This window comes from Dasypus novemcinctus, chromosome 8, assembly GCF_030445035.2.
Source record: "Dasypus novemcinctus isolate mDasNov1 chromosome 8, mDasNov1.1.hap2, whole genome shotgun sequence".
Taxonomy (NCBI): domain Eukaryota; kingdom Metazoa; phylum Chordata; class Mammalia; order Cingulata; family Dasypodidae; genus Dasypus; species Dasypus novemcinctus.
In genome coordinates this window covers 112672138-112693207 of record NC_080680.1, presented here as the reverse complement: position 1 = coordinate 112693207, position 21070 = coordinate 112672138, and the positions used below count along the sequence as shown (strand labels likewise).

General features: G+C 41.9%; 1 pseudogene; it reads left to right on the top strand.

Annotated features, from left to right (window-relative positions):
* Positions 1–2628: 2628 nt before the first annotated feature.
* Positions 2629–6518, top strand: LOC111760021 (large ribosomal subunit protein eL15-like; annotated as a pseudogene).
* Positions 6519–21070: the final 14552 nt, after the last annotated feature.

The following is a 21070-nucleotide window of genomic DNA, read 5'->3' as shown; positions in this document are numbered from 1 at the left end:
ACTGGTATGGGGATTCATTCTAACTTCCAAATAGAGCCAAGAGGAAAATGAAATGTTTGCTCCTTAAGGAGGAAAGGCTGAACTTGTGCAACTGGTAATGAATGGATAAGATAATAGATCTATTACGTTTTAACAAAAGAAATTTGTGGAGTGGCTATCTCTACTCTACCAAACTTGTCACTTTGAATGGGCAGGCACAGCGAAGTGTCCTGGGTACTATGGTGTGCTCCCCAGATCCCTCTTTGCTGTCCATAAGCCCATTCCCCAGAAGCTGGGAGTATCAGCTACTGACCACTCAGCCCTCAGTGCAATTTGTCCTCAGCTTCAGGGAACTGCCTCATGCAAGGCTATGCTCTTTCCCATTGGGCTAAAGTCAATGCAGGGTTACAGAGACCCAGCACTTGGCCTCCAACTAAAGACCAAACCAAGCTCCAGAGCTCCCTGGAATGGGCTGAGGCATCATTGGCAACCAGGTTGTGGAGAAGCGCCAATCCTGCCTTCCTCACTGCATACTTTTCTGGTGTATCTCCAAAAAGCATGCCCCAATCAACCCTTGTTTCAGAGCCTATTTTCAGGAAACCAATCTAAGACAATTGACACCATAAGTGGTCCTAAGAAGCAGACTCCAGTGGGATTTGGGATTTGGAGATGGATTATACAACGGCCAGCTGGCAATGAGCCATGAGGACAACACCACTGGAGGTAAGGTTACTGCATGCCATATTCTAGTGGGGTAATTGCTAAAACCCACTAGTGATAAACTAGAATGTGGCACCAGTGGAAAAATCCATAGCATCTCTGGAACTGGATAGATATGAGGGAAATAGTACTTGGAATTAGGTGACTGTTCGCTTTGTTGAGTGTCATTGAAAAGAAATACTGACAGATTCAGGATGGTTCATCATTTTGTAGCAAATTGTGAGATCTGGAGGGCTTCCTTGACAGCATTTAAGGCAATCCTAATCTCTGCAACCTGAGAACAAACAAGTAGAGGATCCATCTCAGAACTTAATCAGAAAACTGAAACTTCAGAGAATGTTGAATTCACAGCCCCAGATACACAAAGGAAGGGTTGAGGAGGGAAGGAGTGCCACAGTAGCAGAGGTAAAGGCACTGAATGGGCCCAACTGCATGCCTCCAGCTCATCCAGGGTGGCCTAGTTATTGCTACTGTCAAATGTCCAGCAATAGAAACCAACACTAAGCCCCTGATAAATCAGTCAGCCACTTAGAGGCAAGCTCGCTGAGGTGATTCATATGGACCAGGATCAATATATTTCCTGGAAATGGGTTTGCCTTTCCTGACTGCAGATCCTGTGCCAGTATAATTATCTAAGAACTCACAGAGTATTTGATCTACCAATGCAGGATCCACACAGCAATGTCTCAAATCAAAGGTCCTATTGTAGAGCAAAGGAAATGCAGAGATGGGCATGTAACCATGAGAACAGATTGGTCATTTTACAATCTATGCCACCCAGAACCCACCACCCTGATAGAATAGTAGATGGCTGAGGTGCCATCTTGATGATGCTATCCTGCTAAAATGGGACATTATTCTCAAGGAGATAATTTACACCCTAAATCAAATTTCTTCATATTATATGATTTAGGTAGAATACATGAGTCTGAAAACCATGAGGTAGAAGCAAAAATGAACCCACTCACCATGATCCCCAGTGCTTCCCATCCCTGCAGTTTTAAGTTCTGTGGGTCTAGACACTCTGCTTCCCAGAGGGTGAATGCTCCACCTGGGATACAGTGAGTTCCACTGTCTTCTATGTTCTGGCTACCATTGGTCACTTCAGGTTCTGCCTGCCAAGAGAACAATAGACAAAGAAAGAAGTCACCACACTTGCAGGAATAATTGATATTGATCATCAGGAGGAAATAACAGGATGCTAACAAGTCAGCTGACACTTGTCAACTCTTGGTTGATAATCTTTTCTTTCTAACTGCTCTTAAATATATATATTTTCTTCACCTTTGCTCCTCTGACATTTCAGGCATGGATATCTTTTTATTGTTCCTTATCTGCAGTTTCCCTGCTGCAGTCTCAAATACCATAAAATGGGGTAGCTTAAACAATGGGTATTTATTGGCTCACAGTTTTGAGGCAAGGAGAAGTTCAAAACTCTGGGACTAGCAGCTGGTTATTCTTGGATCCTTGGCTTTTCTATCACATGGCAATACATATGGTAGCATCTTCTCCTTCCTTTTCCAGGTTCCATTGAATTCCAGCTAGCTTTTCTTCCATGTGGCTTTTTTCATAAAGCCTCTAGTAATAGAATTAAGGCCCAGCCTCATTCATTTGGGCCACACTTTAGCGAAAAGTAACACCTTCCAAAACTCCTATTTATAATGGGGTCATACCCACAGGAATAGATTAAGAACATGTTTCTTTTGGGGGGATACACACCTGCTTGTGATTTAAGTCTCATAAGACTGATCACTTGTGTTTTTCACCAGTCAATTCTAGTAAATTCTTAACCATTATCTCTTCAAATTTTGTGTCCCGCCCCCCCTTCTCTCATTCTAGAACCTCAATTAAACATATATTAGAAACTACTAACCAGAGGATATATGAAGCTAAATGTTTGCCTTCAGGCTTTTGGGCCACAGAGGGAGAATGAATTCTAGCCCCAAGCATGAGAGTCTGCAGGTTTGTGGCTAGAAATTCTCAGGGTATGCCTGCTCTCCCTTTCTCCCTCTTCTTGCCGTGCTACTCCACCCAGAGCCAGTGCCAAAGCAACCAAATATCCTCTCCCCTTCTGTGGGGCAAGTTTTATCCTAGATCACTCATTTAGGTGATTTTGGAATCTCCTATTTTTTTCAGTCATTTTCATAATCATATCCCAGTGCTCAGGCATGAAACTTTTGGGCCCATTAAAACCAAGGATCTACATAGGCCTCTAGCAATCTCCAGACTACGTCTGGGCAGCCTGTACTTATTGGTCCCTCTGGAATCACACTTTCTTGCATTGTTTATCCTCTCATTGTTTACCTTACCACAAGCTCAGTCATACTTTTTAAAAATGGCTTGATCTAACATTTTAGGTTTCTTTGCATATCTACTCTGACATACTGTTGCAAATAGGTGTCTATCATTTCCCAACTTGGCATCATTTCAGAAATTTCTAACTAAACTATTTTTTTTTAAGATTTGTTATTATTTTTTTATTTATTTCTCTCTTTCCCGCCCCCCCCCCCACTCCCCTGTTGTCTGCTCTCTGTGTCTATTTGTTGTCTGTTCTTCTGTGTCCGATTGTATTCTTGTCAGTGGCACCGGGAATCTGTGTCTCTTTTGGTTGCATCGCCTTGCTGCATCAGCTCTCCGTGTATGCAGGGCCACGCTGGGCAGGCTGCGCTTTTTTCGTGCTGGGCGGCTCTCTTTACAGGGCACATTCCTTGCATGTGGGGATCCCCTACGCGGGGGCCATCCCTGTGTGACACAGCACTCCTTGTACGCATCAGCACTACACTGAGCCAGCTCATCACCTGGGTCAGGAGGCCCTGGGTTTGAACCTTGGACCTCCCATGTGGTAGGCAAATGTTCTATCTGTTGAGCCAAATCCATTTTTTTATTCAGAAGACCTGATTTGGAACCTCAGCTTTACTACTTTCTAGCTCTACAAATGAGGACAAGTTGCTTTCAGCTCCTTCATCCATGAAATGGAAGGGAAGATGGGGACAAAATGACTTAATGTCTACAGCAATACAAACTAAGGGCACAATCTGCTTGTTGACTCTGAGTCTGAGCAATGGTTTCAGATTAGAAGGAACATTTTGCTTCTGTCCAAGTCCTGTTGATTGGTTTCCACCCTGTAGCCATTAGACACATGCCTGATAGGACCCACCAAACGATGGCCTCTAACCCATTCACTAGAACAATGAGCAGAAGGCTTACTTGGGCAGAGGGAGCTGGGACTCCAGCAGGCCACCTTGAACAGAGGTTCTCTTAAATTTCCCAAAGATGATATTGAAGCATAGCATGACATTTGTGAAGAGTTTACGGACTCTTGAGGAAGTTTCCTTAAAGTTGCTTCTTAGATTCAATTTTGTTTTGATGCTTTAAGAAATTTTATTAAAACACTGTAGTTGCCCACATCCCATGCACAACATTGGAACTGCTCAAGTTTCACTCTCATGCTGTGACTTGTTGGTGCTGAAATTACCACACTGTTCTTACAAACCAGGTCAACTTATTCTCGTATCATTGAACCCTCGTGGAGTGATTAATGTTCACATTGCATCATCTTGACTTATTTCGAGAATAGATGAATGGTAAATACACATGCAAAGGCTTCTCATTCCCTAAGACTCAGCTTAACAGTCAACAACTCTTTGCAACTTTTCGTCACCATCCCCTACTGTCCCCAGAGTTAGTTGTGTTCTCCTTTATTTCCCTCAGGGCTTCATGCAAATGTTATCTTTAAAGATCTTATCCTCTGCTTGGTCTCCTTTGATTATCTATTTACACATCCCAGAGAATTTTTCATTCTCTCAAGAGGAAGGACTGAGCATTATTCCTTTTTGTAACTCCAGCATCTTCTACAGCATTTATAACAGGTGCTAAATGAATGTTTATTGAAACAATCCAAACTTTAAAGTTAGGTTACACTACATACCTAAAATTACTTAGGATTTACTGCTTAAATAAATGAAACTAAGATAAAAATTGCCAAGGCATCAAGTCTAGTTACAAGATAGCACTTTTAAAGATATACTGGGAACCTGGGAAGCGACTGTGGCAGCAGCTGTGGGACAACCCAGCCGAGGAGCCATGAGCAAGCAGATGCAGCCCCTGTGCCCAGGAGAGGGCTCACCATGGAGATTCAGGGTCTCCAGTGAGCTCAGACCCTGTGTAGGCCCAGGCAGGGTTTGGTGACGTAAGTCAGACCGCTTTCAGAACTGAAAGGCATGCTTGTTGAGTGCACAGAATACAGCAGACAGGTCTATTTCCTGGTCTCCACCAAACCCAAAGCTACAGTCTCCAAGTCTGAACTCAGGGACTGAGGAGATGCATGGATGAGATTTCCAATACCCACCATCCCCACCCCCAGATACACAGAGGCACTCTTACTTTCGGCCAGAAGGCTTTTTTCTCTCTCTTATTGGGGTTTCAAGGTAGAGTGGAGCTCAATCTGGGGGCCTGTCTCTACCAAGTCAGCAGATGTATTTGAGAATGAGGCCAAATCAAGGGAAAGAGTCCTCCATTTTACAGATGAGAAGATCGAGAGCTGTGGGTCAATAGCTCAAGGCCACATAGCTGGTTCCTGGAAGAGCCGGGGGGTTACTCTTAACCACTAGGCTTTGCTGCCTCTGTGCAAGCTGTAACAAATGGTAGTGGCCATCACGGGAATGACCTGAAAAATCTTGTGTCTAAAAAACTAGATACCCAAATGCAGAAGAAGGAAGGTGGGCCTCTACCTCACATCATACACAAAAATTAACTCAAAATGGATCAAAGACCTAAATATAAGAGCGAACCCTATAAAACTCCTAGAAGAAAACATAGGAAAGCATCTTCAATTGTGTCAGACAGTCTTTCTTAGATTTTATGCCAAAATCAAAAGCATGATAACCAAATGGAAAAAAATGATAAATTGGATTTCATTAAAATTAAAAACTTCGTCATGAAAGTAAAAAGACAACTTACAGAATGGGAGGAAATATTTGGAAACCACATCTGACAAGGATTTTATATCCAGAATATAGAAAGAAATCCTACAACTCAACAACAAAAAGACAACACAATTTTAAAAAGGGGAAAAGACTTATTAGACATTTCTCCAAAGAAGATACACAATTGGCCAAAAAGCTCATGAAAAGATGTTCAAGATCATTTGCCATTAAAGAAATACAAGTCAAAACCCCAATGACCCTTTTTGTTTGGTAGCAGTCATCTAGGTAAGCTAAGCTGAGTGCCTACAAGTATGTCCAGGAGATATGGAGGAAGTAGTCCGATGTGATGTGCTTTCTTTTGAGAGTCTGCTGCTGGTTGCTCCACCAGCTCTCTGAGCTGCACAGGGCCTCCCTACCCCATCAGAATGGATAAAACATGCAGACTGGGATACAAGGTAAAGCAAGGTTATGTCATCTACAGGATTCAAGTGCACCAAGATGGCTGCAAACACCTGGTTCCTAAGGGTGCAATTATGGCAAGCCTGACCATCAAGAGGTTAACCAGCTGGAAGCTTTCAGTCTGTTGCTGAGGGGTGAACTGGACTGCACCATGGGGCACTGAGAGTCCTGAATTCTTACTAGGTTGGTGAAGATTCCACATATAAATTCCTTGAGATTATCCTCATTGATCAACTCCATAAGCTATCGGAAGAAATCTTGACACCCAATGGATCACCAAGCCAGTCCACAAGCACAAGGAGATGTGTGGGCTGACATCTGTAGGCTACAAGCCGTAGTCTTGCAAAAGGCCACAAGTTCCACCACAGTATTGGTGGTTCTTGCTGTGCAGCTTGGAGAAGGCACAGCACTCTCCAGCTCCATTGTTACCGCTAATTCATAAGTAATGTTTGTAAAATCCATGTCTAATAAACAATTTAGGACAATCATGTCTATTTAAAAGTGTTCTTCGTTAAAGCAGTAGTCTACAGATTGTTTCAAGAATATATTATTAAATTATGAAAATTAAAGTTCAATAATGTTTTAAGAATATATGGTGAGGGTGTATCTTGTTTCTAATAAGATAGACAATTTTGTCTTTTCTTTATCTAATTTGGGAGTTATATGTCAGAGTTTTAAAATGCCATGCTGTGTGCTATAATAAGTGTAAAATAAACTCTTTAAAAGAGGAGCACTGAAACTAAGTCTTTCTGTAGATTTGTTTGGTGCATGAAAACCTACTTCTTTATTGGGGTGATGCAATGCTCTTCTGGTTTGCTCTCAAGTGGCCATTTTTTTGGCATTTGGCTAAAAGGGAAATTTTTTAATTCAAATTTTCCTGGAAATTTGTAGGATGGGAAGAGAATATCCTACCCTTTCATCATATGGAATAAATAATAAAATCTAGACTAGAGCCACCACCCCCCTCCCCCAAAATGCAATAGAAAATAAGTGTTGGAGAGAATGTAGAGAAATAAGAACCTTCATTCATGGTTGGTGGGGATGTAAAATGCTGCAGCTGCTATGGAAAACAGTTTGGTGGTTCCTCAGAAAGCTCAGTATAGAACTACCACAGGTCCTGTTAATCCCACTTCAAGGTATGTACCCAAAAGAATTGAAAGCAGGGACTTGAATTTGTATACTGATGTTCACAGCGGTATTATTCACAATTGCCAAAAGATGGAAATAACCCAAGTGTCCATCAACCGATGAATGGATAAATAAAATGTGGTATATACGTACAATGAAATATCATTCAACCATAAAAGGAATGAAGTTCTGATACATGCATGAATGAATGTATGAACAAGGATGAAACTTGAGGACATCATGCTGTGTAAAATAAGCCAGACACAAAAGGAAAAATATTGTATGATCTCTACTGATATGAAGTAATTAGAATAAGCAAATTTATGGAGTCAGAAAATAGAATAAAGGTTACCAGGGACCAGGGTTGGAGGGGGGAAGGGGGAGTTAATGCCTAACTGATAAAGAATTTCTGTTTAGGGTGATGGAAAAATTTTGGTAATGGAAGGTGATGATGGTAGTCTAACATTGTGAACATAGTTAATACCACTGAATTATATATATGAATGTGGTTAAAAGGGGAAATTTTAAGTTGTGTATGTGACTAGAATAAAACTTAAAATTTTTTTTATATGTATACTTGGAGGTCTTTGAGGTATAATATATTACCTGAACTTTATCTGGTATAATTTTGGCTGACTTAATTGTGGGGTGATTTTTAAATGAGGAATTAACATGGAATTGACAAGTGCCAGAGCTTAGAGGGGAATTTTGAAATCACCTGAATCAATCTCTATTTCCTTTTCTGGCAGTTTTCCAGAGTATTTATCATGAATTCAAATTACATAATTTTAATGCTTGTATCCTCATTTTCTATCTCTCTCACTAGATTACGAGCATGGAGTCTGCTTTCAAGGAATAGACACACTGCTCTGCTTTCCAGGGTGCATGTCGCTGGTTCCTCCCACCATTGCACCTATCTTAGACAGAAGGATTCCTGTCTCTCATATGCCCAGCTTTCATTTATCCCTCTGCCTGGCAGTCCCATATTTAAAGTTTCATTGGATTTGGAAGCATCATTTTCAAAAACTACCTCTAACTCAGTTTGGATAGGAACACCTTGGACCCCATCTGGACTAAGATTCAGGAGTCCGAGGGGCCCTGGTCCAATCCTATACCTAGCTCCCTGTGACCTTGACCAACTCTTTTTTGTTCTCAGGGACTTGACCACCCTCTTTATATAGTGACAGCATGAGCTGCAGTGACTTTGTATACCTTCTGAGCTTGTAGCTCAGACACTCTAAGATTTCATACACTGGACATGAAGGTAAATAGAGGCAGGGGAGAGGGCTCTGTCCTGAACTCTTGCAATGGCATACCAATTCTTCAAAAAAGTGCAGCTTTATGTAAGAGGTGCTCTTGGCATTTTTATAGGCATTTTCATTCATTATTTTGAAATATCAGCAAGATTGCTAAGGGGAAATGCAAATGGGTTCTGATTAATATGACGAACATTCTTTGAACCTCCAGCTTACTCCTGTCTATACATAAAATTGTCTCTTCAAAGATAACTGACCTCTTAATTACAAGATCATGCACTAAAAAATAAAATTGAATCTAGCAAGTGGAATGAGTAATACAGGTGTGTGTGAATCCCTGTGTTGTTTGTATGCATGCATGCACGTATATGTATGTATATGTATATATGTGTGTGTGCGTGTGTGTATCACTTGTGTTTGTCCACTTTTAAGAAAATGACTCAGAAATCATTTAAAATCTTTACCAAGATTACATGACCAGCATCATACTAAAAGTTTAATGAAAGCTCAGATTTCAGAAAACTGGCAAGATCAATTTCCAAAAGCTGCTTTTTCGGTTGGAACATTTCTACTTTCAAAGTTCGAAATACCTGTGCACAGAGTGGCTGCCCAAGTGTTTCTTCCCTGGAGAGGGAACATGAGGGAGGGGAGAATGCCTTAAGGAGGGTGACTATGGGGTCAGGGAAGTCATGGGACCTGGGCGTTTTGGAGGAAGCCATTGCATTAGCAGTCACCCAGGGTGTGTACGGGAAAACAACTGTAGAAGAACTTTGGTTTGTAACTTTCCTCTGTACAATAGTTCCCTGCAAAGTATAGGAGGGGAAGGAGTAGGTCTGGGACTTAGAACAAGTCATTTCCTATTCCTGGCCTCAATTTCCTCAACTGTAGGGGAGGGGGAGAATGTGAGGAGCACAGTTGGGCCTGATCTGACTATTAATGAAACAAGAGCAGCTTCTAGCACTGAGAAGGCTGCAGAGGTGAGAGTTGGCATCCTGGGATCCCTAGATCTCAAAGAAGAGAGAGGTCTCCAACTGGAGGAAAGAGTTGACTCTCGGGAGACTCACCAGGCGAGTAGGTGAGTCTGTGGTGAGTGAGGCAAGCGTTCGCTACAGCTGAAAGGGATGGCCCCGACTGTGCTTTTGACAGGTGCTTCAGAAGAGGGAACACTGATGCTGGAACCCTCCAATGAAGGGCTGAACTCACCTTCTGGCCTTCGAGACTGACTTTCGATAGCTATGTCCCTTCCTCATAACTCCGGAACCCTAGGGGTAGCAATAAGGAAATGAGCCTGACTTATGGAAAATTTTTAGATCCCTAACAGACTATGTTCCAGATTCAGAAGGAGAAGGGCATGAGCAGCTGAGTGGGAATTTACCTCTTCACCCCATGCCCTGAGTTCTGGGAAATAAGCATTACCTGGGAGCTCTTTAGCAGTTGTAAGGAGAGTGGGACGACAGTTGGATTTCCCTTCCATTCCCCTCCCTGACTCTCCTGCTAAGGTCTCAAAGAACTGAGAGACTCTCCGCTCCTCCTTCTTGCCTCTGTCTCCTCAGAAACAGCAGGGAATACTTACTCTTCTTTGTGTCAGGGGCTCTAGAATGCCAAGGAGCAGAGCCAGGGCTGAGGAACTTTGCATCGTTCTCACAGTGGGTGGGTGGCAGTCTTAGATGCCTACCGGTGCTGTAAATCAGGCCTCCGTGCATCTCCAAAGGGCCTCACCACTGCCCTAATGCCTAGCCTTCCATGGTCTGTGTTTCCAGTAGGGAAAGGCCAGCAGTTAATTCTCCAGAACAAGAGACAGTGGGCTCCTCTAGAACTGAGTTTTCCAGAGCGTGAACAAGAGAATCTACTGCCTTCAGTTCCTGGCCTTCTCCTCAGGTCTGGGTGGTTGTAGGAACGTTTGGAATCTCAAGGAAGGAATGTTTGTGAAAATTCCATCCATTTTTCTGAGTGGATCTGAAAAAGGAACCAAACTAAAGTACCCAGACGAAGATAGCTTGTGGTTTTATCTATGTGGTAGTGTTCCAACAGGTTCATCTGAAAATTTTCTTGTATCTTTCTACAAATTCAAATTTTCTTTTAAAAGACAACTCTCCTATGTTTTGGATGATAGACATCTTGTCTTGAAGTGGCTCTAAATCTTATATCAAGATTATATTTATGTTTGGAATATATATTTATATTAGTAATATAACTTTTGGTTCAATTGTGAATGGATTGAGCCAGCCCAATGAATCAGGCTTACCGTGTATTTTATTTTACATTAGATTTGTAAAAGTAATTGTATTTTAAATGTCCATTAAACAACCTTGTACCCAGTAATGAATTTACTTAACAAACGCTGAATTAATTCATTGGTTCCATCACTTCCCAAGTCCTTCCCACAGCCTTGATCTGGCCCCTGGCTACCTTCCTAGCCTCACCTAATATCCTCTTCCCTTCTCCGCCTTAGTCTAGCCACAATGGCCCTCTTGCTACTCTTGCAACAATAGGCAGCATAATCCAGCTTCAGAGCCTTGTTCCTTTCTCAGCCTGGACCTCTCTTCTCCCACCAACCCCCATGGCGACAGCCTCCTCACTCCCCAGCCAGATCACCCGAAAGAGCAGCTGCTCTGCCTCCATCTCCTACACTAGAACATAAGCTCCATGAGGGCAGGGATTTTGGTTGGCTCTTGCTGGAACCTCGATGCCTGAAATGGTGCCTGGCATACAGAAGCCTCTCAGTAAATATCTGTTGAATCAACTTAAAATAATTAACAAGCAAACATTGTTCTTAGTGCTTGTGATTCTTCAGATACTATAGTAAGCCTTTTCATATATATTATCTCAAAAATGCCCTCTTAAGCATCCTCTCTTCACTGCCCTTCCATCTCCTTCCACCTTTCTTCCTATCTGCTAAAGGAATTCATTGCTTCATTACCTATGATTTTTCAGCTTGGTGTCTAGTTTTCTCCTATAGATCTCACTATATTATATTTATTTCTTCTGTGTCCACATCTGCCTCTCCCTGTGCTTTGTGCTTCTGGAAGATAGCAGCATGGTCTTGTTTGTCTATTTTCCCAGTGTTGAGCTGATGAGTTTTCTACAAATGTTTACTGAATGAATGAATAAATGAAAGACATTCCAGGCAAAGAGAAAAGAATGAGCAGAGAAAGAAGGAAGACCAGTATTTAATTATTTTGGCTTTCAGGAGTATAGTATTTGAAAACGGAATTTGGAATCATTTGACTTTGAACCCAGCTTCTACTACTTACAATCTCTGTAGTCTTAAACAATTTACTTATACTGAGCTTCAGTTTTCTCTTCAGTAAATCAGGAATAAATATACCTGCTCTTATGATTAAGTGTCATAATATAGGTAAGTGCCTGATATATATATACTCTCGTTTAATGCTAATTCTTTTTCTTGTTTGATGCAAAAGAACCCCACATTCTAGGGGATGTGATAACCAATCTGATGAGGATTGGATGAGCATTGGGACAGAGAAGCTCATTACCCAACTCTCTCTAAAATGGATCAGGTGGATTTCTCTCACCTTGACATTGGTGGCAACAGACACAATACCTGTGGGGATTCCTCCATATTGCCTTAGCATTGAGAGTTTCTTCCAGCTGGATATCCAGGCCATCCCCATGATTTCATGAGGAAAGCCCTCTTCCCATAGCCCTACCTAGGGGAAAAACATGCCACATTTCTCCATCAGGTCTTTCTTTGGGTTTAATTGTCTGTTGACTAGTAGACTCTTCAGGGGCCTTGAAAGGATCTATTCTCACTCTAGCATTTTAAAATTCTTTCATTTCTGTTTTTTTAAAATCTCACGAGATCTTTCATGTTCTTATTGTTGTTTTTTTGCTGCTGCTTCCTCTCCTCCTCCTCCTCCTCCTCCTCTTTGTCTTCCTCCTTCTTCTTTTTCTTTTCCTTTATCTTCTCCTTCTTCTCCTTTTTCTCCTTGTCTACCTCCTCCTCCTCCTTATGTATGAACCACTTCTACCTGTATCTCACAATCATGAAAAGGAGAATTTCTTCAAACTAATTTACAATTCTGTTTCTATAGTGTAGTTGGTGTTGCTCAGGGGATCAATTAAGGAACAACTCTCTTTTGAGTTTCAAATTCATTGAGAAAGAAACACTAGAGTCTAACAGGAAACTGAATCTTGGTATTATTGATGGAAAAGTCGTATTGGGAAATGTGGCCAAGATGAAGGCCTACCTATGCTTCCATGCCTTTTCCCTAAATTCCGGATGTTGGGTCCTACACTTGGGAAGAGTTGAGTAGGGATGCTTCAGCTGATAGAGCATCATTACTTGCCTCATTGAGTATAGAGATCCAAGAAAGAAAGACCATTCCTGCATAACATTATTTATCCCATCCAAAAGAGAAATGTCCTAAAGGATGTCAGGCATTCCCTTATCACCAATCAGAGCAATATTTTTGAGTGGTAGAAGTTCTTATTTTAGGAACTAGCAGAAAGGTGGGGGGAGAGAAAGAATGCAGCTCTGGTTATTCTGCTGCCTTTATCCTACCCCAGAAGATCCTTGATCACTCACACATGGTGATTCCAGAATATTACAGAGCTTATGAACTTCTCCTGTTCCAGTTCTAGTGCAAAGTAAGCCAAATTCTTTTGGATCTTCTAATTCTTTCTTCTAGAACCATTACATATTTTTGTCAGCTCATCTCTAGATTCTGCCCAAATTCCGTATTTCTTGAGTCAACAGTTCCCAAAAAATAACTCCTATGGTCAAGACCAACTTTATGAGAATTAGGAAGAAAAGATTTTCTGGTAATGGAAAAATTTTCTCCACATTGTCTGATTCACAACTTGTGAAGCACTGTACTCTGAGTTCTAATTTCTTACTCAGTATATTAGTCAGCCAAAGGGGTGCTGATGCAAAATACCAGAAATCTGTTGCCCTTTATAAGTAGTATTTATTTGGGGTAGTAACTTACAGATACCAGGCCATGAAGCATAAGTTACTTCCCTCACCAGTCTATTTCCACGTGTTGGAACAAGATGGCATCGATGTCTGCCAGGGTTCAGGCTTCCAGGGTTCCTCTCTTCCCAAGTCCTGCTTCTCTCTGGGCTCAGGTCCTCTGTTTTCTCCACAAGGTCAACTGTGGAGACTCTCTAGGCTCTCCCTCTCTCCACAAGGTCAACTGTAAGCAATCAGGTAATTGGCTCTGTTCCTCTCTCCAGGGCTCTGCTGTGTCTAAGGAGCTGTCTCTGTTCTCTGTGTTCTTCTCCTGGCTCAGGTCTCCTCTTCCCGGGACTTGTTCTCTTTCCTTAGTAGGCCCAGAACAGATACTAAGCACCTGACACAGGTCAGACTCTACTTCCCAGGCAATGTGGGAGCACATAGGGAGCTCTGGAAATGAGGGCTGTGGCCTCAAGGATCAAGAGGTGAAGGAAGGGAAGGTTTGACCAACAGGAGAGAGAAGTTGGACCTGCCAAGAGTAAAAGTACAGCCCTTCATAGTTATCCTTTGACAATGATTAACAACCTTGGCTATAATAACAGCCTCATACATAGTTTTTAGCAAGTCCTTCCTGCCCATGGGGTCTTCAAGCCCATGACAGTTTTCTTGGTAATGAGAAAGAGAGCTGATATTGGGTAGACAAGCACTGACCTTGGTACCAATTTTCTGGTGCTACCATTCTTTAGGGCTGTGACATCTGGTAAATCACTTTACCTCTGCAAGCCTCAACTTCCTCATCTGGAAGATGGGTATGATAATAGCATGTCACAAGGTTGTTGTGTTGTTCAAATGGGACCCAAGATACAAAAGCACCTTGGAAACTGAAGCACTACATAAACTGAAGGTATTATTAGTGCTAATAGTAGTTATTATCCCATCATCCCCTCAAGGCACATAAAGGGATGAGTATTACTTTACTCATTTTAAAGATGAGGAAACAGGTGCAGAAGCCCATGAGATTGTAATGCTGGAAAAAGATCATGAGTTCTGGAATCAGGTAGACTTGAATCCCCTTTATAGCTGTATGACCCTCGCAGTTATTTAACCTCTCTGAACTTCTCTTTTCTTCTATAAAATTGGGGTTGTTGTGAAAATTACCTGAGATAACATAAAGAAAGCACTTGACATGTTTTCTGGCACCTGACAAGTTTTCAAGAAACAGTAGCTATTATAGACTTGTCTCAGTCATTCTGATTTTATTGCAAGTTTTTGTACTTCCACCTCCTTTAATTAATCTACTTTTCTGATATTTGAAGGACTGTGATGTGCATGTGATGTGTCTGAAAGATCATTATGATCCTTCCCGAACAAATTTCTTTTTCATGTAATAAACGGCAAAAAGTAGAGATGCTGTCCCACAATAGAAAGGTTAGGAGACTGTATTTAACTTGAAAAACATGAAAAATGTTCCCTCTGGATATCCCCAGGCTCTTATTAATAGCAATGCTTAAAGGCATTAAATATATTTTGATTATATGTTGTGTAGGCAAAAGGAGTTTCCCCCACCATTTAAAAATCAGTTTTTTTAAAAAAGAAAAATGATACGATGTAACCTACGGCAGCTGCAAACCCTCAGGCTTGGAGCAGTATGACAGGGCAGCCCAAGCCTTCCTCTGGTCCATCTAAAACAAGAAGAGGACAGCTTAGCAGAATCCAAGTGAGGGCAAGTGTGCCTGACAGTTCTGGGCACCACGACTCTAAGCTGTCATGACTCCTGGTTGGTCAGCTGTCAGAGCTCCCACACCGTCCCTGAGCTGCTATGATAAGGTGATGCCATTTGTCAGAAGACTGGACAGCCATGGGATAACACAGCTTGAAACCTGCTTTGCAATTCCTGGAGAAAGTGATGCTTGGGCATCAACATTTAGCCACAGTTCAAAGCAGCAAGCCTACCTCTCATCCTGGGCAAAGACATGGTATGTGTGTGTGTGTGTGTATGCGCATGTGCATGCATGCGTGTGATTGTTTCATATGCAAATGCATGCACAAGTGTGTGCTTGTATGTTCAAACCCACACTGTTTGCAGTTCCTCTCTTGGGGTAGCAAGGGAAAGGCTGAAAAGTGAAGGGAAAGGCTGATGGGAGGATGGAAGCCCAGAGCCATGGTGTAACCGGGTTCAAGGAGACTTAATTACAGTTCTTTTCCCCAAGAGATGCTAATATAAATTCTAGAGAAAGACCTGAGCACTGGAATATTTGCAAGTTCCCCTGGTGATCCTACGGTGCCCCCAGGGCACTGCAGGGAATTTCAAGTTGAAGCATTCTCAGTCTCTTCCTTCAGGGATCTCTATGTCTCATGAGCAGGGGAGCCTGCGAATAGATCCTGTATTGAGCTAAGGCCTAGAATAGAAGCCTATAATAGGAGTTATAAGATTAAATGAAGGGAAGCGCCCAGTGGATAGGGCATCCGTCTACCACATAGGAGTTCCACGGTTCAAACCCCGGGCCTCCTTGACCAGTGTGGAGCTGGCCCGTGCGCAGTGCTGATGCGCGCAAGGAGTGTTCTGCCACGCAGGGGTGCCCCCTGCGTAGGGGAGCCCCACGTGCAAGGGTGTGCACCCCGTAAGGAGAACCATCCCGCATGAAAGAAAGTACAGCCTGCCCAGGAATGCCGCAACACACACAGAGAGCTGACACATAAGATGATGCAACCAAAAGAAACACAGATGCCCGTGCTGCTGACAACAACAGAATTGGACAAAAACAAGAACATGCAGCAAATGGACACAGAGAACAGACTCCTGGGGGCAGGGGGAAGGGGAGAGAAATAAATAAAAAATAAATCTTAAAAAAATAAAAGATTAAATGAAGAAAAGCTTGGGCAACCTGGTCAGGTATGACCCTGTGGGAGTTGATTTTTTTTTTTTTTTGAAACAATAGAAATGTATTCTCTCACAGTTCTGAAGGTCAGATGTATGAAATCCAGGTGTCAGCAGAGCCATGCTCCCTCCAGAGGCTTTAGGGAAGGCTCTGTCCTCTCCTCTTCCAGCTTCTGGTAGCTCCAGGCTGTCCTTGGCTTATGGCAGCATCACTCCCATCTCCACCTCTGTCTTCACATTGCCGACTCTTCTGTGTGTGTCTCTCTTTGCCTCTCTCTTTCAAGGACACTTATGATGGCATTTAAGGTTCATCTAGGTAATGAAGGATAATATCCTCACCGTGAAATCTTTAGTTTAATTACTTCTACAGCTTTAATTGCATCTGTGAAGACCGTCCTCCAAATAAGGTAACATCAACAAGTTCCAGTTGATGTCTTTGGGTGGCCATAATTCAGCCTGCTATACCATCCATGATATTTTTTTTTTACCAGGACAAAATGTTTTGAAAATAAATATCCATTCACTGAGAAGTTGGTAAGCTTTAAAATCACCAAGAAGGGGACTGAATCTAAAAACGTGAAGTATAGCCATCTCTGCACTGTTGAGGAGTATTGCGTTTCTGTGAGGTAGAGGAGTGGCCTGTCCCTAAGAGGTAAGTAGCTCCTTTGTAGTCCCAGACTTGACTCTGTCCTCTGTCCTCCATTTAGTAGCCCTAGAGACATTTTGCACAATATGAGGTTCAAGATCTTCTCAAGAAGTAAACAACTCTAATTGTTATGATATGGCATTGTTTTAACACCTGTCATCAAGAGAATGAAGATTCTAGGTCATGCAATGTCTTTTTAGATATAATTGTAGGATTTCATTATCAGCATCAAATAGAAAACAGACATGTACCTATATCTTCTTCAGTTGTTTGTGATAGAGCATTTATTTATAAGGCTTTTGTACAGTTTTCACTGAATGAGGGACCCTCTTTGCAGAACATAAAATATAATGTTATTTTATAGCTGGGAAATCATATTGACAGATGTGCTCTACCAGTCAGGAGCAAGTGAAAGGACAACCGTGGCTGCCCTGGGCGTTGGATGCAGCGTTTCCCACTTCACAGGTGATGGACTGAGGCTCTACACAAGTTTGTCCAGCTTATAAATGGAGGGTCCATTCCACACACATCAGTCAGGCTTTGAAACTAACTGTATCACACTATACTGTTGTTGTTGTTTTTTTAATATATATTTTTATTACAGAAGTTGTAACTTACAAAACAATCATGCACCGTTTAGAATTCCTATACAACCCTTCACCAACACACTACACTGTTGTGGAACATTTGTTACAGATTATGAATTTGCTATTGTATTTTATTGTTCAGTTCAAAATTTCTATCATAACTCTTCCTTTGCCTATGAATTTGTTTTTTATTTTTGTTTTTGTTATTTTTAATTTTTTAAATTTTTATTGAAGTATATCATTCATATATGAACACACATAAACAATAAGTGTATAGTAAAGATTGCAAACTTACAAAATAAACATACATAACATCACACAGGGGTCTCATACATCACCCTTCCACTACCTCTGCATTGGTGTGAAACATTTGTTACAAACTATGCTAGAACATTGTCAAAATATTACTACCAACTATATTCCTTATCTAACATCTGATGTATTTTTCCCCCAACCCACACTATTTTTTTTTTATGTATTTTTGTTACAGATATTGTGAACTTGCGAAACAATTATACAGATGTGTAGATTTCCCTTACAACTCCACACCCTGGTGGAATATTTGTTACAGATTATGAGATAATATCATCAGACTATTACCACCAATCATGGTCCATAGCATACATTTGGCAAACTTTTATCCATACTCCTCCATTATCAACACTGGCATTAATGCAAAAATATTATAGTATTGCTGTTAACCACAGTCTATAGGTCACACCAATTGTAGTGTTCCCATGTTTCTCCATATTCCCATCACCCTGCAATGGTGACATACATCTGCTCTAACAGAAGGACTCTCTTGCATTTGTACCCTTAACCACAATTCTCAACCGCCTCTGGGTTCACTGTGTTATTCAGTCCCTAGATTATTCTTTCTTTCTTTTTTTAAGATTTATTTTTTTATTTATTTCTCTCCCCTTCCCCCCCAGTTGTCTGCTCTCTGTGTATTCTTTAGCTTTCTTTCTACTGACATTTACTTCTCCAGACTACCTTTTTCAGTCACAATCCCATTTATAAACCAGGTGTTACTCACCAAAATGTGTTACTATCAACTCTATCCATCTCCACACTTTCACAGTCAATTAAAACTTCTCCATACATTAAGCATCCATAGTTCTTCTCAGCCATCCTCTTATTTCCTAATAGCCTTTAATCTAGGTTTTAATTCCATGTGTTTATTATTTGTATTTAGCTCATATTAATGAGACCATGCAATATTTTTCCTTTTGTGTCTGGCTTACCTCACTTAGTATAATGTCTTCAAGACTCATCCATGTTATCACATATGTCCCAGTTTCATTTCTTCTTGCTGCAGCATAGTATTCCATCATATGTATACACCACATTTTGTTTATCCATTCATTGGTGGATGGATACTTGGGTTGTTTCCGTCTTTCAGCAACCGCGAACAACGCCACTTGAACATTGGTGTGCAGATGTCTGTTCGTGTCATCGTTTTTAGTTCTGGATCCGTGGAAGCTGATTTTGATGTACACTTCATAATTTGCCAGACAGAGCCAGGAAGCGCTGTCCAAAGAGAGGAAGCAGCAGGCCTGAAGACAGAGAGCGGCGGAAGGGCCAGCAGGTAACCGATTTTTCCGCATCTAACAGCTGAAATGGTACATGCTGCAAGAGGTTGTGGAAAATGGTGGCAGGTAAAAAGACCTGACTTGCATTCTTCCTTAGGAGAAGAAAGGCCCTCCCAGAACTCTTTCCTGGAGGAGTGATCAGAGCAATGGCTGACTGCAAGAACGAACGGGGAGCTAGGGTTTAAATAACCAGTACCCAGGTCTCTGTGGGTCCAAGCAGCTGGGGTGGATGGTTTAGACTAGTGGTTCTCCAAGCTTGGGCCCCCGACCAGCAGCACAGCACCAGCACCCGGGAACTTGCTAGAAATGCAAATACTCAGACTGGAATCAGAAATTCTGGGCAGTTTTCTGTGTATTAACAAGCATACCAGGTGATTCTGAAGCACACTCAAGTTCAAGAACCACTGGTTTATGGGAAAGCCCTGAGGGCCATAGCATTGTTGTTTCTTGGTTTTTTTGTTTTTGTTTTTTATTTTTCAGTACACAAATTCACAGAGGCTGATATAAAAAGGGACTCTTGGAACATGCACTTTATATGCAAATAAACATGGGTTTTGACACATTCAAAGAAACATAAATGATTAAGGAGCTTCTCCCTCAGCTCTGCCACCAAATTCAATGTCCTCTGTGGCAAGACAGGTACTTCCGCCTAATGGAAGAGAAAGAACACAACAGCAGGCAGGGGGCCTCCCCATCCACAGCCTGCCGAGCATGCCCATGAATCTGGAAATCAGGACAAGACAAGATTCCCACATACAAAATTAGTTCTTAGAAACAGATTCGTTATCTTGGACAGACTTAGCACAGAGGAATGTTATCATTCTTTAGATCTACACATAGATCTATATGAAACTACACATAGATCTATATGAAACCACATTGTCTTCCACGGCAAAAGCCACCAACCACAAAGAGTACAAGAATTGGGAAACAGATACAGCTCAACCAATTGGGCTCCTGTCTACCATATAGGAGGTCCAGGGTTCAGTACCCAGGCCTCCTGGTGAGGGCAAGCTGGCCCACACAGAGTGCTGGCCCTGCGGGAATGTGGCCCCATGCGGAAGAGCCGCCCTGCATGGGAATGTTGTCTTGTGCGGGAAAGCCACCCCACGCAGGAGTGCCGGCCGACGCAGAGGCTGGAGCAGCAAGATGACACAAGAGACACAGAGGAGGAAAAATAAGAAGACATAGCAGAACAGGGGAGCTGAGATGGCCCAAGAGAGTAATTACCTCTTTCCCACTCCAGAAGTTCCCAGGATTGGTTCCTGGAGCTACCTAATGAGAATATAAGCAGACACAGAAGAACACACAGTGAATGGACACAGAGAGCAGACAATGGGGAGAATGGTGGAGGTGGCGGGGAGGCGGGGGGGGAAATAAATGAAATAGATCTTTAAAAAAAAAAAAGAGTATAGGAATTACAGGACACCTGTGTTATTCCCTGCACAGGAAAATCAGGGAATGGGGCTTCTGCAAATTGTTCGAATTTGATCTCTCCCCCACCATTGCCATAGCCTTCTTTCCCTGCCCTTCTAGGGACATCCTGCTTTCAGGGGCACTTTCAGATGTGTAGGCTTTTTGCAACTGCCTTTTGAAAGGAAATCACATGAAGTCCAACATCGCAGCCAATCGCCACATTTCATTTTCCTGAGCCAAACGCAAATTACTCTGTGACATGACTGAATCAACAAAGCACTACGGCTACAGCGTTGTGTGAAGACTGAGAAGGAAGCATTAGATGTTGTGTAAACAAGTCTTTTCGCCTAGGTCGTTTACATTTAGCATCTCACTGTGTTTTGTTATTGTTTTGTTTTTTAATTAATAGACTTTGTCTGCTAGAGCAATTTTAGATTTATAGAAAGTGGAGAAGAAAATATACCAAGAGTCCATATACCCTCTCCCCTCCAGCCCACAGTCTCCCCTGTTATTAACATCCTTCATTAGTGCAGTACATTTGTGGCAATTGATGATTCAGTGCTGAT